General features: G+C 42.2%; 1 protein-coding gene across 2 annotated transcripts in view; it reads left to right on the top strand.

The window, feature by feature from the left end:
- The window catches only part of nckap5l (NCK-associated protein 5-like), a 52,522-nt gene that overhangs the window by 11,930 nt on the left and 26,559 nt on the right, over window positions 1-14,033 (top strand). Inside the window, exon 1 of one of the 2 annotated variants that reach the window (XM_030733662.1) lies at window positions 12,330-12,609. The exons of the other annotated variant lie outside the window; for it this stretch is intronic. The gene's annotated coding sequence lies outside the window, so the exon portion shown is untranslated. Of the gene's footprint in view, window positions 1-12,329; window positions 12,610-14,033 lie in introns of those variants that run through there. 2 annotated transcript variants of the gene reach the window in all.

Below are 14,033 nucleotides of genomic sequence, written 5' to 3'. Positions count from 1 at the left end.
TTTTCCGATAGACTTCTATGTAACTGGAAGTCTTTTTGCTTAATGTCTGATCCGAGTACCTCATACTGCTGGGCTCATGTAGCTCTGTAGGGTAAAGTCTAGAAAAATGTGGAAATGGGTATAAAGTGCTTTTCCACCAAAAACTCCAGGAAACTGAAACAGAAGAATCTTTAGTGTCATTACATTGCTGTGCAAAAGACAACACCACCATGCCATTATGATGGCATTTTCTGAGTTATGACAGCATGTCTTTTAATAAACAATGAAAATGCAAATATAATTTTTTAAAACAGGGCCAAACCAGAGCAAAGATTATCCAGGTTACCTCTGAATATTTTCTGGTGTCAGGGCTTTTTCTCGATCCTATAGAAGCTTGTTTCTGCCACTAAAAAAAAAAAAAAAAAATTGCCATCCGTAACTCGAAATTTTGAGTTACTTCCTCAGAAATTTTGAGTTGTTTTTTCGAAATTGCGAGCTATGTATCTCAAATATTCGTGTTAATAACTCGAAATTTTGGCTTACCTTTACCAATTAGGAAGCGCCGTGAAAGAAATCATTTCCTTGTTACCCGGAAGCAGATGACGCCAGTGCATGCGCACTAAAAATGGGGTAGCGACAGTATCAGTGAGCTAGCAGTTTCTGGCAAAGGTGAACGAATTGTCGGCATGTTTTTGACAGTCAACGGTCAAAATGTCTTCTAGCAAAAACCAGCTGCATAAAAGTTAAGGAATCAATGTTTTCATGTCGATCTTTTGGACAGCTGATACTTTCCGCTTCCTGCTTCCGGTTAACAAGGAAATTATCTACGGATCACGAAACGTCCTGATTAGCAGCGCTAACTCAAAATTTCGCGTTATTAATGCGAAAATTTGAGATACATAACTCGCAATTTCGAAGAAACAACTCAAAATTTCGAGAAAGTAACTCGAAATTTCGAGTTACGGATGGCGACTTTTTTTCTTTTTTTTTTTAATGCGCAAACAAGCTTCCATGATCCTGATTGTTTGTCACAAACTACAAGCTGAAAAATTTCTAAGGTGGGAAACACTAGTGTGCTAAAAGTTCCCGAAGCTTCTAGGGGGGTAAAATATTTTGATTGCAGCTGTGGTTTATTTCCTGGAAAAACAGCTGGAACTGTTGGCTGTTTTAGGAATGGAATAAAAAAATAGTTTTTTTCCAAACTGAAGATCAAAACTGAAGGGAAATTATTTTTTACTCATTTAAATACCTTAATGTGGTTTTTGACCCAGTAGCTGTTTTGGCCTTGTTATATGAACACTGATACAAAAAGCTGGATGAGTGTATACTGGATATTTCTCCAAGCTTTTAAGTAAAAGCACCTGTAGTGGAAGTGCACATAGAGGTGATCTGCTACAGTTCAAACTAAATTGGCTTTGCAATGCCACAAAACCTGACTTGAGCCCAAATTTAGCTGGATAACATGCTAATCTTTGTGCTAGAGTTGGTTTCACCTCTTTTAGAGTGCCCTAACCCTACCACACATCTCGGTAGACTGGACACAATACTGGCCTTTGTCCTGGATTAGCTTGTCTGGCCTCCTCAGCATGTCTTGTTCAACCTTCACATTTTTTCCAGGCATGTCAGGGTTCAGTAGTTTGATGTAAAAATGAGTCACTGAAGATCTGTAGTAAAGGCGTTTGCTGACACACATGGAAATGCGGTGCAGCCGTCCCTCCGGCAGGCACTCTGGCTGCAGAGCTCGTCGTCTGGTTGGCAGAGGACGGCACCTCTGCGGAGTATTTACAATGGTATGAAACCTGCCTTTACAGGGGCCACAACAAATGGTTTTCATTACCAGGTTTTTAACGATCACAGAAATGGACTGCGGAGCATACTTTGAATCTTTTCACATGCGAGCGATTTATTAAGGTCGCTGTCTGGAATGAGACTGCGCTACTTTAAAGTTTACACAGGAGAAAGTGGCTGCACCTGAACACTTTCATCGTCGTATCGCTGATTAGTCGGACAGTTGTGTATCCATTATTTGGTCTTTAAAAGCTTAAAGCTAATTACAGTTTCTTACAGCTAAACTTTACATCGCAAAATTACATGTTTCATCTTAAAAAAACAAAAACAAAGCAAAAACTGTTAAATATGCAAGAGAAGCCAGAACCAGTGACTGCTGATCACTGTTGGCTTTTTATGTTAATAAAAAAATGACATTGGTTAGTTATGTTTCCATTTTGTTGATATTCATTTGTGGCATTTTCATTGTTGTGGTCATTGTGAGCTTGCTGAGATAACTTCCGCATTTCTAAGGAATAAAAATACCTTTACTGGCAAAGGTAAATGAAGGGGGCATTATTTATTAACTTTGCATCAATGTGTTTCACAAACTGGTGGTTTGTAGCTGCTGTGCTGCAGGTGCTGCAAACAGTTCTAAGAACATTGTAAACAGAGTTGGAGCCGGTCTGCATGCAGGATAAATATTTCCCGTTTCTAAAGGACCTCGAGCATATTTTATCCTGCATAGTGTCCATTTAAAAAAACACTCGTGGCAGACTGATATCAGGTGATATGTGAAATGGACTAGTACTTGCATTGAGTTTTTAGTCTTATTGATTACTAATAGTGTTTTTAAAGCCAAATATTGAGATTTATTTATGTCATATCTGTGACAGAAAATAAGAAATTTCTTCCATCATATATATGAGGTGTGATTTAAAAAGTTTGAAGAGGTGTGTTATAGTTTCTGTGTCCGTGAGCCCACTGGCTGATGTCTGGATGATGTAAATTTTGTCATCAGATGGTGAGTGTGAAGCGCCCTGCTTATTTATTTATGTTTTTAATAACCACACAGACTTTCCTGCAGAAAACCTCAATGCAAGAATTACGTAAGCGCCCTTCAGTTGGACTTCAGATAACAGGAATGAAGTTTGAACCCCACCTTACACTGTAAGCTCTATGATTTCACTGTGGACTATAAACTTATACCATCACATCATATTTGGCTCCGTTTAACTTCATCCACGTCCTGAAAGTTAAAATCAATTTGAAGGCTTGCCATTTTGACACTGTGGGTGGTCCAGCGCCCGCTGCAAATGGAAAGGATTTCCCCGGCAGTCCTTCCAGTGTGAATGGAGCGCTGGGAACGGTCTGTTGCTGCTCAAGGAGACTATTTTAAAAGGGAGGGCAGCCAAATTTAAATCAACTACAGTGTTTGTTTTCTATAGGATCAGTCTCATAACTTTCTGCACACACACCTATATTACTACAATGGTGAAGGCACATATTAAATGTGGTTTGGCTCCATATGATGTCAGTGAGAGCTGATATCCCTAATATGGTCATCTCGGGTCCTGAGCTCTGACTGTGAGAAGCCCCGCCTGCCTGATGTTCAGATTTGTTTTTTATGAGGGGCAGCCAATCAGAGGAAAGGTGGTTTAACTGGAGAGGAGCTAAAACAGCTCGTTTTAAGCAGAAGATGAACTGAGGGGCTGTAACAAGGCCCAGTTTAAGATAAATAGGCATCATTTTTTGACCCATGAATTATGTAAAGATGATCGGCTCCAGAGTGGTGCACATGAAGTGCTTTAAAAGACAGAACAAATTTAATACCAATACTGTGTATAGGACTCCAACTTACTTTTTCTTTTTTTTTTAAATAATTATAGAAAAGGTGGCATTCACCGTTTAATATTCACTGTTAAGTCTTCTGCTTGCTAGATTTTTGTCTCAAAGCAAGATAATCTATTTTTTTTATTTAAGCTTCTTGAGTAAGAGGAGCTTAAATAGAGAATATTTTTTACTTTGTTGGCTCTTTAAAGCTACTGAGGCTGTTTTTATAAGGAGTTGTTGACTAATTTTCTGCCACTGCCTCAGTGCTGCATGCAAGTCGTTACTGCCGGCTTTGTGCTGCACAGCTAAGCACCGTCAGCCAGACAGACGAGAGCCAGCCGGTGATGATGGCTCACTGGTTACAACTGCTGACTTCCTAATGAGGTCCGACTAAGCTGAGGCAAATTAACACAAGGCCTTCACTAACACCACTAAAGTTTTTGTTTTTTTTTTATAGCCCCAGCTGTAGACCCTGTTGCACATCCCAGTGTCGCATTTCATGTTGGTGGATTAGCGCTCCATCCTCACTCGGGGCTGTGCACATTACATTAAACTGTCTGCCCCTCAATGGGCGTTTGTACCCCGCAGCACTGATTTACAACTCGTATTCAGACAGTTTCTTCTCTTTGCCCAACCACAAATGGCAACGACAGACCATCTGCTGGCAAATCTGCCAGATGTTTTTCTCAATGAATCTAAGAGAAAATGGGGGGGCAAATCACAATTTACCAGAGCTTAGGGCGATGTCTTCAGATTGCTTGTTTAAAGCGAGAGTCCAAAAATAATCAGTTATTTTAAAATCTGAGAAATGTCCCCTTTGCAGGACAATAAAGTCTGTTTCTTCTTCTTCTTCTAAAGGAAGAAACATCTCTCCACATTTACAGGAAGCTGTTGCTTCAGGTGTACAAGAAAATGCCATCTTAACAAAAGGTTTTAACCAGCAGATGATGCCGTCTTCGATCTTTAATCTTTTCTTAACCCATTTTTCTTTAAAACTTACAAAGAAAATATTTAAAAGGTGAGATTTCCATATTTTTTTTTTTTTTAATGATTAAAAAAAAAAAAAAAAAAAGATGGAGCAGCTTCATGAGCTCTGTGGAAGTTTTAAAACACTCAGTCCATGAAAGAAATGCACACATCCCATATTTAGAAACTGTCTTGAAAGGAAAGGTCAAGCTGCTTCAAGCTGATAGGAAGGCAGCAGTAACTCAAATAACTGCTTGTTACAATAGAGGTATACAGAAGAGCATGTCTGAATGAACAATGCGTCGAACCTTGAAGCAGACAGGTTACAGCAGCAGAGGACCTCACTGGGTGCCACTCCTGTCAGTTAAGAACAGGAAACTGAGGCCACAGTTTGCACAAACACACCAATAGAAAATCGGAAAAATGCTTCCCGGTCTGATGAGTCTCTGGCCCAGTTTACACGACACCGTTTCAAAATGAAAATAGGTAAGTTTTGATGCGTTTCGGCCTCCCGTTTACACGAGAATGGAGTGAAAACGGTACCTTTTGGAAACGGGTTCCAGAGTGGAGCATTTCTGAAGCGCTCCAGTCTCCATCTCTGTGTAAACGGATGAAAATGATGCTTTTTGGAAATGGGGGCACTCGCACATGCGCACTATGGTTGCGGCTCCTAGATCCACACCGCCAACTGGTGGCCTGGCAATGGGAACTTTACTTGGACTAACTTTACTGTACTCTGAACTTGCGTTTTCGTGTAAATGGAGATCATTTCTGAAGCGTTTCTTTTCGGGAACGACAGCAGCAAAACAACACAGTTTCCACTCGAAACGTTGTCGTGTAAACAGGGCCTCTAATTGTGCTGCACAATTTGTCATGAAAACATGGGTCCCTGCTGCCTTGTATCAAAGGCTGGTGGTGGTGTAATGATACTCTGGCACACTATGGACCCCTTAGTACAGATTGAGCCTCGTTTAAATGCCACATCCTACCTGAGTGTCCCCTTTATGACCACAGTGTACCCGTCTTCTGATGGCTGCTTCCAGCAGGATAACACACCATGTCACAAAACTCACATCATCACAAACTGCTTTCTTAAACTTGACAATGAGTTCACTGTACTCAAATGGCCCTCTCAGTCACCAGATCTCAAGCCAATAGAGCACCTTTGGTTGAAAGACGAAAACCTTGTGCATTGTGTACTGTTTAAGCTTTTTGTTAGCGTCTGAGAGTTATTAAAGAGCGACACCAAACTCAAAGAGTTTGGCTAAGTCACCAGAGTTTCTTTGCCTTGTTTCTGGCCTCAGGACCAAAAGGAACTGTACTGAGAGGGCCGTGATCAGCACTGATGTAACAGCCCAGGCTGGAACTGGGCTAAAACCGGTCATGTAAAGGCATGAAAAAATTATTTGTTCAGATGAAACTTTAAAGACACGTTCTGGGGGAATTGGAAAGAAGGTTTAAATAACTTGTTTTCCCCAATAAAGTGTCCAAAAACCTGAATAGTTTTTTTGAATTTTATATCTGGTTCTTAGAAACATGCAGTAAATTCTCTCAAGTGACAACTTAAAATGAGGCAATGATTTATGTTTCTGAAAAATGGAAACAAAAGATTAAAATATTTTTCCTTTTAACAGATTAAGATATCTTGAGGCCTGGTGCTTTTAAAGCTGCTTGTTTTGTCCAGTTATCACTTTTTTTATTTTATTTTTTTAGCTTATGAAATTGTGTGATCAGTATTAAAATGGATGGATGGTCTGTTTGCTGCTGTCCTTTGTTGTGGGGGTTGGAGGGCTTCCTGTGTCATCTTATGTAATCAGCACATGAAGAGCTGATGGACTGTGTGTGTGTGTGTGTGTGCGTGTGTGTGTGTGTGTGTGTGTGTGTGTGTGTGTGTGTGTGTGTGTGTGTGTGTGTGTGTGTGTGTGTGAACAGCATGTTTGAGACAGAGGTGTCAGACGGCGCGATGACACTGTCACAGGCCCTGTTTCACATGTTGTTTGCATTGAATTTGAAGTCAGTCACATGATGGTTTCTAGCATGCCTCCAGGAGATATTCTTCCCCTCGAGTTTCCTTCCATTAAGATGCATTTTTAGCACCCTTTGACACTCTTAAGTTTGGCTCTCTTTTTGGTACCATTAAGTCTCTCTGAACTGCTGCTGAAGATCCTCACTTGAGGGGGAAAGTGGATGGCGGAGGGGGGTGACAATAGGCCTTTTATGTTGCGAGTTATCCTCATTCCCTTGTGTTAGCTCCAGGGGAACATGTGACCAGCTCTCATTCAGGTCATGTTGGCGCTCTCAGTCTTTGACCCTCTTAGAAAGAAGCTACTCCCTCAATGTCCCATTCATCCCATACAGATGTGTGTGTGTGTGTGTGTGTGTGTGTATGTGTGTGTGTGTGTGTGTGTGTGTGTGTGTGTGTGTGTTAATGCCTGACAGCAGCATTATGACAAACCCCTGACAGCACTTCATTCAGCTTTTTCAAGTGACACATTAACTGCTGATGCACTGCTGGTTGACAAGTTTAGTTGCTTTGTGCCCAGGTGCCACAAAGCCAGATTATATACTGAGCTGTATGTGACGGTTAACCATAGACTTGCTTTTATTAAGTATATTAATAAAACAGTGCTGAAATAAGAACACTGAAATCCTATAATATCAAAGAGGATGTATCGGGGGGGGGGGGGGGGGTTGTTTGTTTGTTTTTTCTCTTCATGGCTTTTTATGAAGTCAGCTTTGGCTGTGGGCACAGAAACCCCACTCACCTGCTGTTCAGACCTTCTATTTAGGAGGGGCAGCCAATCAGAAAAAAGTTAGTATTTGTTAGTATTTGCTTCAGTAAACCAACTTTTCCACCACAACAAAGTGTAAAAAAGTTTACTCCCACTCAGCTCTTCCAGTGTAAAATTGAAAAAAAATAGATTCCTCACTGAGCTTCAATGAAAGGGTTTTAAAGGGACAGTTCACCCCAAAATGAAATTTCACCCCCCCCCCCCCCCCCCCCCCACACACACACACACAGGCTTTATTTATTTTTTCACCTATATTATATGAATTGCCTGCTTTAGTCAGCTATAAAATGCCTGCCCTGATTTTAAGGTAATGCAACTATATAGCACTAAACAGCAATGCCTCCTCTGTTGAAATTATGATCCACTTACTCAGAAAAATCACAAACCTTGTGATCAGTTTCATGCAGGAACTATTTTCTTCTGTCTGCATCCGCCAAAAAAAAGAAGCAGTGAGCTTACATCCTGTCACGCTGTGACTCGCACTCTCTTCACAGGATGAACACTTCCTTCTGCAAAGTGATGCGATTGGCGGGTGTAGTTTGGCAAAGTGAAAAATAGATTTTTTTGGGTGAACTGTCCCTTTAATACAAAGAGGAACAAACCAATTTGATTAGATCGACTTGGATGGCTGTTGCTGTGCATTTTGTCTCTTATCTCCTCATTTTGAAGCACATTAAGCAATCATAAACACTACAAACCATTCACTTTCTTCACTGATTAATCTTCTGATTATTTACTAGATTAATCAAGTAAATTTTGGTACAGAAACATACTAGATCGTCTTCGGACATCTTGTTCTGTCCACACAATTTAAAGCTATTCTGTTTGATATAAGTCCAAACTAGAGAAAAGTTAAGAATTGATCAAAATAAATGCGCATTACGAGTTTTTGCTGCAGCTCTGGAAAGATAATAGCATGGGTTCTCAAAGTTTTGATGACTGAGTGCTGGATTGAGGGGCCACACATGAAGAACACACACATCAAACAGTTTTTATTGGTGTAGAGTGGTGGTTTTTGGTCGGTGACTGTCATTTTTGTGCTGGTTTATAGCTTTTTAAGCATTAGTGAGGTGGCGTTTCTTGACCGGGGCTGCATTTTTTTCACTTTTAGAGCAGTTCGGTCTCTTCAGAAGAGCCCAAATTGAATGGAAAGGCTCTTTTGGTCTGTATCACAGTGTAACATGAATTCTGAATGAACGCACCGCCCTGTAAGAAGCCTGGGATTTTGGCAAAAACTGTTTTAAATGTTCACATGGGCATGTGACGATTAAGACTGCTTCTTCAAACTGAGTTTTTAGCCACTAGGTGGACACAGATTAGAGGCTTGGCAGTGAGTACAGACTGGGCAGGACCGCCATATGTGTCAGCAGTAAGAGGATAAATCCTCAGTGGACACAAGCTCTTTTGATCTGGGTGATTTTTGATGTGAAGCTCGACATCTGTCGTGTTTTTTCTTTTCTTTTCTTTTCTTTGTTGTGGTTGATTCTCAGTGATGACCTGTGCAGTTTTTTTCCCCGCAGACAAACAGCTCATTTGAGTTGATAAAGCAGCATTTTGTTTTTGGGGGTTCCCGTGATTTTTCCATGTGGGATTCACGAGTGTCAGCGTTAATCTTGGAAAAACAAAGCGTCTCATTTGAGACAGTTACTGAATCTGGGGCAGTTCTATACTTGCCAAACAGGCTGGGGTGTTTTGTTGAGATCTGAATGCAGTCGTATGAAACAACTGACGTTCATGCGAGCACCCCGGGGCATTTGATTTCCACTATAGGATGTCTGGTGTGGGGCAGAGCCGATTCAGGTCATGCCTCTTTTTTTGTCTGCTTAATTAGGGTCATATTATCTAACTTTAAATCAGAACCTATACATTTGTTATTAAAAAGTTGTTTACGGAGGCAGGGATGCTGCAGGGATGTGTTGCTATCCATTATTGCTTTATTATATTATCCTCCCACATTCTGCTCATGAAACCCGTGTTTTCTTCCTCCTGCTGCTGCTGTGGCTCCCAGTCATTTTGTCATCAGACTTGGTTTATTGTGTCTGGTATGTGAGGATGATGTGGCTTCGTTAATAAGGACAGCAGCTGAGTCACATCGGGTGAAAACCTGGAGAGAGAAACCACACTGAGACGCTGCGCCGAGAAACCCGCCGCGCTGCTGCTGACCAGTTCAGACAAGATGCAGATTGTAGAAACGCGCTGCTGTCGTGACATTCATTCACAAAAATCACTGCACAACAGCCACACTGTTAACTCAATAATCTTTTGATGCGATTAATCTGGAACTAATAACTGTATCAGTTTCAAGCCCAGAAAATGCCTTCAACAAAAGAGTCACTTGTGAAATTTTGCAGTTTAATTTTCTTATGTATTTTTTAATTTGCCTTTTTTACTGTTGGTTGGACAGGAAACTGTAACCCTTCCTGTGCATCAACAGAAGTTAAAGAAATAACCGCTGTGACTGAACTTGAGCTAGGGTCAGGCTGAACTTTTGTGTAATAGCAATTTCTATCACAAGAGGGAGCAGCAAGTCAGCCAGGCTCGTCATTAAACCTGGGATTACACTTTTCATGTCCATGAGTCCGCTAGGGATGTCCGCGTGCCTGCCTGCTTTTTGTGACCGCGTGGAGTCGCAATGCACCAACTACACAGCTGCCCCGGGTGGCAGATTTCAAGTGGACTTCAAAGAAGTATAAACAGGAATGACTTCCCAGCTATCGGGTCTCCAGCTGTCCGTATCTGAGTCCGCAACAGAGTGTAATTGAGGCTTAAGAGTGTTAGTGGGGTTAAAGAAATATACCAAAAAAAAAAAAGGCAGCTCGTGTCCCAAAACATTTCAACAAGCCCACTGGAAAAATGCTGCTCTCTTGTGGTGAAATCTTTAATTACATTTTAATTTTTTTAAAAAAGCACCTTTTTAAAGCGACAGTTTTAAAGTGCTGTTTATCCACTTTGATTATTTTGGTGTGTTCATCTACCCATACGAGAGGCTTGTGACCACATGACAGTTTGTAAATACTGATGGCATCCCCATCAGCTGAGCTGTAATGCCAGCAGGCTCCACCCATGTTTTTAGGCATCCACAGATTGTGAAATTCTGGATGCAGAGATACAGTTTTTTTGTTTGTTTTTGTTCTTGCTGTTGTTTATCTCCCTTTTTGTTCTAGAATATCAAAAATTTAATACGCTCTCTTAGGTCATATCTTCATCCCACTCCAACACAGAACAGATGTGACACAACACATAAATATCGGCTGCTGAAATCAATAGATTGCATTTTATTTGCAGCTATACGAGTATCAGTGCATTATTTCTTCTTCTGTTTGGTGACAAGCGACAACTTCTGGGGCTGATAAACCGCAAACAAGCAAACATGGAAACGTGTGTGTGTGTGTGTGTGTTTCTACATTTCTAAAAGGGGTGAGCGGGCAGTTTTAAAGCTGTCAAATGAGGAAATCTTGATAGCACAGCATGTGTTTTCTAACATCTGAATATTGTGCATTTTCCTCTTGTGTCCTGCTGGTGCTCAGGTTTCCTTCCACGCTTCAAACGCTGTGTGTGTAATAAATAAATAAATGGCTCCATAAATGGCTGAAATGTGAAGCCAATGCTGCAGAAAACTGCAGTTCTTCTAATGGCCACTTGAGGCTGCCTCCAAGAGTGGGTTGATCCCCATTGACTCCCATGTTAAAATGTCTAAATTCACAGCTTTAAAAATGCATATTTACAGCCTCAGACAAAAAGCAGTTTATGAATAGTTTCCTGCATCATTTTTAATATTTTTTTGGGCTTTTTAGCCCCAGGACAGAATCAAACCCAGGCCACTTCAATAGACTTGTGGCACATGGGTTACCTACTCAACCCAGTGAGCCATACTGGCACCCTCAAGATTTCTTTTTCATCCATTTGGATGCTCACAAAGGTTATGCTGCATTCTATGTCAAGTGGGAAATCCCACGTTCATGGCCGGACTTTCCACTCAGAAAGCCAGAGCAAATGCACCAACCATGATTTCACAATCCAAGAAGGCAGGAGTGCATGTAAACAGTAAAAAATGTAGAACTTATAATCTGTTCTACCACTGTTGTGTATCAGACAATGTTGTTTTCTGTGTCCGAGCGGTTTGTGCTTCAGTTTCGGTGAGTGAAATCCTAGCTGTGTATTGATGTCTTACTTGGCACCGATTTGCAGATGTTTGTGTCTTGTTGTTGCTGGTAACATAGCGCACCACCCAGTCAAATAAATACAAAAAAAACAACATGCCTGCAGCTGCAGCTCTAACTTTGAAGGCTTCAAAATACGGGTTCCAGAAATCAGCTGGAGATGTCCCAGTGGCCATGTCCATCTTTTATATACAGTCTATGGTTGTCACATGTATAAAGTAGAAATAATAGTTCCTATTACCCCATCTCAGCAGATGATCTGGGCTCTGATCATATGGGATGGCCTTTTTTTTTTTTTTTTTGCTCCATTTTCTAAGCCACAGCATAGAATAATTGAGACTATAATTGATAATGAAGGTACTCATAAGCTGCAGCCTCCTGATTTCTAAATTCCTTCTGATTTCCAGTCACTTCTTTTCCTCAGAGCAGTCACACAGGACTCAGTCCAACACTTATTGCCAATGTGAAGACAATCCTCTTAGCGCAGAGCCTGTTTTCTTTCTAGGGCACTTAATGGCTCTGTTCAGAGCTGCTGTCAGTTCAGCCGGGATGTCGGATATCCTCTCTCTGTTACGTCCCTTTGTCCGTACAAGGTAGGGTCTCCTGTGAAACACAGCCTCCCCCCTACTCCTCCTCTTTATGGCCCAAACCGGCAGTTGCGGGGTTAATGTTTAGCAGCAGCAGCAGCATAGGCAGGAGTTGTAGGAGGTGGAGGAGGAGAGCAGCCGAGAGGTGGGGGCTGGTCCACAGCTGTTGTAGTAGGCAGGGTCTGTTGGGGTAGAAAGCCTGCCTCACTCGCCCTGGAACAATGGGAGACATGGCAGCCTCTGCAGACGCACACACAGAGCTCATGCCCAAGGACAGGCCTTTTTGAGCCATAGCATAGAGGAAACCGGCTTCCTCGCCACGCTCACAAAGTGACGGCACTTTTAACAGGACGGGGGGGGGGGGGACGTAATCTCCCCGGCAGCCGGAAAGCAGAAATGTAAGGTTGTGGCCTCTTTTCATGTCCTTTTTTTCTGCCCCCTCTTTTTGCTTCTCGTGCCTTACGTTTCATTCTGCTGTGAGGAGATCTCAGATGACTGGATGACAGAAAAGGCAGAAGGAGAAAGGTGAGCTGACACAAAATGTGTACTTTCGGAGGAGGGGGGTGGGGGTAAATTTGTATTGGTGATGCAGTTTTTACAGCTGACATGGTGTCTCCAGCGCCTCTCACTCAGCCTGCATGTTGGGACGATGTTTCTGTGTCCAAACGAAGCAGATTTTTATTTCTCCCTGAAATGACAGCGAGGAGACGCGTGTTTGGTGGCGTTGACTTGACATGAACGGGCATGAGATGACTGCTAAAGGAGGGCTGGTTTTCTTTGTGTGTGATTGTGTGTGTGTATGTGTGAGTGATTGTGTGTTGAGTTAGCTGTATGACAGCAGCAGGTCGAGCACTGTTAACACTCTGTGTGTATTTAAACGTTGGCTGAACCAGCTCAGGATCCTGTTTTGGTTGCAGCTAACAAAGTGTCATAAATCTGCCAAATGTGAACGAGGGTGGGTGGAGGTGGTGGATGGTGCAGCCTGAATGCTGCCTGAATGCTGCCTGAATGTGTGATATCAGGAGGATGAAGGGACCCTTGATGTGCCTCCTCCCTGGGTTTGGAGGTTGCCTGGCACAGATTTAAGAAGGATCCCTGCGTTTTGTGTGATTGCTCTCAGACCTGCATGGCTCACATCCAATCTCTCAGGCCCCTTTTGGGAAGGGAGCTCCCCTCCTTCTCCTTCTCCATCCCTTCCCCCACCTCCTCTTGCTCCTCATCCCCAAATATTGCTTGTGTGCGATTCGTCTCGGTTCATGTAGCCAAACATCAGACAGGAAGCAGCGCCGAGGGAGTCCGCCAGCCTGATTCTGTCTCACCCACATCTCAATTCCTCTTTGATATTTATCTGCATCTGTATTAATGATACCAACAACTGTGTGTCTGCCAAAATAAAAGATTTTTGGCCTACATTTATTTTTTTCAGCCGTCCCCGAGTCTTTTTTTTTAAATCCAGCGTGTGAGGATTGAGGTTTTTGTCACATTGTTTACATCTTCCGCCTACACACTTTGCCTACACAGCGAGAACTTCAGTCTTTGCCTTCACAGATTGGCAGATGGAAAGGGTGGCGTTTGACGTATCCTCAGACGGCCTTGCCTATGCCAAATCCCCAAGAGTGAGACTGACATGATTTAAGAAGCTTTTGTGCATTTCTTCTTCCTGCTTTGGCTGAATCGCCTTTGAATTCCCCCCCCCCTTCCCTGCCCTCATTCCATGAATCTCCTCATCCTCATCCGCAGCATCCCACCAACCCGCTTTGAAGACCTAAATTTTATTCTTTCAATATTTCATTTTTTTTGTCCTTCCCACCTTCAAAAATCGAAGTGCAGGAGTCTTGTTTTGGGGCTTGTTGATCTGCTGCCTCCATGGCTTCGTGGTTTCTCGGCACCTGGTGTGCAGAGGCCAGAACAGCTGATCTGCTCTTACTCTATTAAAACCTCCAGATTGA

Source organism: Archocentrus centrarchus, chromosome 7 (assembly GCF_007364275.1).
Source record: "Archocentrus centrarchus isolate MPI-CPG fArcCen1 chromosome 7, fArcCen1, whole genome shotgun sequence".
NCBI lineage: Eukaryota > Metazoa > Chordata > Actinopteri > Cichliformes > Cichlidae > Archocentrus > Archocentrus centrarchus.
The sequence above is the reverse complement of the archived record's forward strand: the minus strand, read 5'-3'. Positions and strand labels throughout refer to the sequence as shown.